This window comes from Engystomops pustulosus, chromosome 2, assembly GCF_040894005.1.
Source record: "Engystomops pustulosus chromosome 2, aEngPut4.maternal, whole genome shotgun sequence".
Classification (NCBI taxonomy): domain Eukaryota; kingdom Metazoa; phylum Chordata; class Amphibia; order Anura; family Leptodactylidae; genus Engystomops; species Engystomops pustulosus.
In genome coordinates, this window is record NC_092412.1 from 35,140,308 (window position 1) to 35,145,088 (window position 4,781).

Below are 4,781 nucleotides of genomic sequence, written 5' to 3' on the forward strand. Positions count from 1 at the left end.
CCTTCCCTGAGTGCCTGTGCGACTGCAGCGTGTTTAGCTGTTGTCACCAGGAGACACAGCCTGAGCCTCTCCACCTGAGGGGGAAACTACAACCTCTAACATGGAGGGAGTTGTACACTGCCTTTCCTGTCCTTTTGTCTCGTGCAGAACAATAAAGATGTCAGATTACAAAATAAAATAATAATAAAATTATGGGAGGTCGCTATATTTTTAAATTCATTGGGGCTTTATATCACTATATTATGGGGGGTCTGTGTCAGTTTGTACATCTTTAACCCCTTGCCTCTCATTCTTGACATTTTCACTAATTACCTTCAAAAATTCATAACTAGTATTTTTCCATGTATAAAGGCTTATTTTCTGTGTGACAAATTGTATTTTATATTACCAGTATTTAATATTTTGTGCTGTGTACCGGTAAGCTGAAAAAAAAAACAATTGTGGCAAAATTGACAAAAAAAAAAAATCAAGTTTTTTGTGGGCTTCATTTTTATGAAACCTCTTCTTTATTCTTTGAGCCAGTACAAACATGAGGATACAAAATGTATGTAGGGTTTAATAGATTCTTGAAGAGGACATATCACGCCTATTTGGGACCCTAGACCAACTATATTTGCAGATGATACTAAGCTGTGTAAAGTAATAAATACTGAGGTCGATAGTTTAGCATTACAGAGGGATTTGTGCAAGCTTGAGGGATGGGCAGAGAAATGGTTGATGAAGTTTAATGTAGATAAATGTAAAGTTATGCACTTGGGCCATGGAAACAAAAAGTATAATTATGTTCTAAACGGTCAATTACTTAGTAAAACTGAAGCTGAAAAGGACTTGGGCGTATTGGTGGATGGTAAACTTAATTTTAGTGACCAGAGCCAGGCGGCTGCTGCTAAAGCAAATAAAATAATGGGATGTATCAAGAGAGGAATAGATTCTCATGATAAAGACATAGTTTTGCCCTTATACAAATCCCTGGTCAGACCACACATGGAATATTGTGTACAGTTTTGGGCACCAGTGTATAAAAAGGATATAGTAGAGCTGGAACGGGTGCAGAGGAGAGCAACCAGGATTATTAGGGGAATGGGGGGATTAGAATACACTGACAGATTAAAAAAATTGGGATTATTCAGTTTAGAAAAAAGACGACTGAGGGGAGACCTCATTACAATGTACAAATACCTGAACGGACAGTACAAGGATCTCTCCAAAGATCTTTTTATACCTCGGCCTGTGACCAGGACAAGGGGGCATCCTCTGCGCCTAGAGGAGAGGCGATTCTACCATCACCATAGCCAAAGGTTCTTTACTGTACGAGCAGTGAGACTATGGAACTCTCTGCCGCAGGAGGTTGTTATGGCAGACTCTATGTACATGTTCAAGAGAGGCCTGGATGACTTTCTGGAGAGAAAAAATATCACGGGTTATGGGGATAAAACATTTATTTAATTCTTAAAGGTTGGACTTGATGGACTTGCGTCTCCTTCCAGCCTTATATACTATGATACTATGATAGTTCCATATGGACCAGTGGCGTAGCAACTGGGTGAGTGGGGGCTCCGGGCCCATTGACATTGACCTACAAAGGGTAGTTATCGCTCTGTGGGCACAATACCAGCACTGCCTGCGCCCATTGTCTGTCCCAGGCTAATCAAGATTTGCTGGTGTTATATATGAAGTAATGAGGGAGAAGTATATGGTAGTATATATTATAATATATTGAGAAGACTCAATACCTGTATATGCAGGGGACATTTTGGAGCACTTAGCTGTTACCTAGGGGACATTATATTGACTGATTTACACTCACCGACACTTTATTAGGTACACCTGTCCAACTGCTCGTTAACACTTAATTTCTAATCAGCCAATCACATGGCGGCAACTCAGTGCATTTAGGCATGTAGTCATGGTCAAGACAATCTCCTGCAGTGCAAACCGAGCATCAGTATGGGGAAGAAAGGTGATTTGATGTCTTTGAACGTGGCATGGTTGTTGGTGCCAGAAGGGCTGGTCTGAGTATTTCAGAAACTGCTGATCTACTGGGATTTTCACGCACAACCATCTCTAGGGTTTACAGAGAATGGTCCGAAAAAGAAAAAACATCCAGTGAGCAGCAGTTCTGTGGGCGGAAATGCCTTGTTGATGCCAGAGGTCAGAGGAGAATGGGCAGACTGGTTCGAGCTGATAGAAAGGCAACAGTGACTCAAATCGCCACCCGTTACAACCAAGGTAGGCAGAAGAGCATCTCTGAACGCACAGTACGTCGAACTTTGAGGCAGATGGGCTACAGCAGCAGAAGACCACACCGGGTGCCACTCCTTTCAGCTAAGAACAGGAAACTGAGGCTACAATTTGCACAAGTTCATCGAAATTGGACAGTAGAAGATTGGAAAAACTTTGCCTGGTCTGATGAGTCTCGATTTCTGCTGTGACATTCGGATGGTAAGGTCAGAATTTGGCGTCAACAACATGAAAGCATGGATCCATCCTGCCTTGTATCAACGGTTCAGGCTGGTGGTGGTGGTGTCATGGTGTGGGGAATATTTTCTTGGCACTCTTTGGGCCCCTTGGTACCAATTGAGCATCGTTGCAACGCCACAGCCTACCTGAGTATTGTTGCTGACCATGTCCATCCCTTTATGACCACAATGTACCCTGTAACATCTGATGGCTACTTTCAGCAGGATAATGCACCATGTCATAAAGCTGGAATCATCTCAGACTGGTTTCTTGAACATGACAATGAGTTCACTGTACTCAAATGGCCTCCACAGTCACCAGATCTCAATCCAATAGAGCATCTTTGGGATGTGGTGGAACGGGAGATTCGCATCATGGATGTGCAGCCGACAAATCTGCGGCAACTGTGTGATGCCATCATGTCAATATGGACCAAAATCTCTGAGGAATGCTTCCAGCACCTTGTTGAATCTATGCCACGAAGAATTGAGGCAGTTCTGAAGGCAAAAGGGGGTCCAACCCGTTACTAGCATGGTGTACCTAATAAAGTGGCCGGTGAGTGTATTTTTTAGGGACGTAGTGTGGAGATGTTCTCCAGAGGCCATAGTCACCAGGGTGGCAAATTGGGCAGAGATAAGTCACGGCCAGGAAAAGCTTCCATGACATTCTCTACCTGATGGAGAAGGATTGGCAACAATGAGGAGACTACTGGAAGAAGAGCGGGATGGACCAGACCAACACAGACATAGAAGAAGACAGCGGCAGACTAACAGTAAGTGTCTGTGCCCGAGTTCAGCCCAGATGTGCAGGACATGCAATGCTGGTATATAATTATTTTTTTCTGTGGTTGTTTTATGTTGATATTTATGCTTGTATATAAAATTTCGGTATATATTTATATGTACAGGATATTATTATGTGCTGTTTATTCATTGCTGGTAAATATTTACATGTGCAGCACAGTCATTGGTATCTATGTGTTTGGTATATTCATTGCTGGAATATATTTATATTTGTGGTATATTTGTACATTTCAGGTCCAGTCAAACTCCAAAGTACTCCAAGTTTATAGATACTTAATTTCAAATTTCCACAGTGCATACCCGTCAGGAACCAACGCATTTCAAACGGAACACCTAATGACGGAATGACTAAGAACGGGTGTTCCATCTGATTGTTCCTACCATGTGATACAATACAGTATTTGGTGGATTTGCTGAAGATCTATAACAATGTGCCACCAGCACACTGTAACAGATCTTCTGAAATTACAAGCCCTGGAGTCTCGTACATACTTTAGGCTGTCATGGTGACAGATCATTATGACCTCATGGGGAGTGACCATCCTGACATGGTGGTGCACACATGCAGTCAGGTTTTAAATGCCACTTGTGGCTTGTACGGCAGCATTTAAATAATTAATACCCGCTTTCTGTGCCAGAACCCACTGCAGGTGTTACCATTGGTTATTTGCAGCATATTGAAGCACTTGTTTGTTTAAAGAGGAGTTAACCAGTGAGGTGCAGGTATGTCGTGGAGCATTACGGGGTTAAGCATACTGAAGTATAATAAGACATGTTCAGCACTCTGCCAGACCCACATAACATGTTGCAGCCACAAGTTGAAGCCATCAGAGTCCATTGACAGGTTGACATCCTTAGTAATGTAGTCAGCGATTGCCTGCAGCTATGACATGTCCTGTGTCAATGCTTTATCACAGGAGCAAGAAGTAAAGATCTGTGGAAGAGCCAGGGAACATCGGGAGCAGATCAGCAGCAGGGAATCTGGGAGGACAGACTGGCTTTTCTTATTTGCATATAGTTAGTTGAACCATTTTACATAAATTTTGTCTAAGCTAGAGGTGCTTGACCTTGGTTGGTTAATATTTAAACTTGGGACAACCCCTTTAAGTTTTAATATATTAGCTGAAAACTAAATGAAAGTGAAGCGTCATTAATAATGAAGAGTCTGCATTGAGTTACCTGTAGACACCTGATCTCATAGTCACCTGTCTGATACATGAACCTGCAGTCACCAAGGTACAAGGTATCAATGTTCTGCTGAACTAGTATGTTATATATACTGTACCATGCTGCCGTCCACATAATCCCCTATAGGGTATGGAATAATAGGAGCGCACAAGAGCTTACAGTCTATGAGGATGAAGGGGTGACACAAGAGCTTACAGTCTATGAGGATGAGGGGGTGACACAAGAGCTTACAGTCTATGGGGATGGGGGTAGGGGGGGACACAAGAGCTTACAGTCTATGAGGATGCGGGGATGACACAAGAGCTTACAGTCTATGTTGATGGGGGTAGG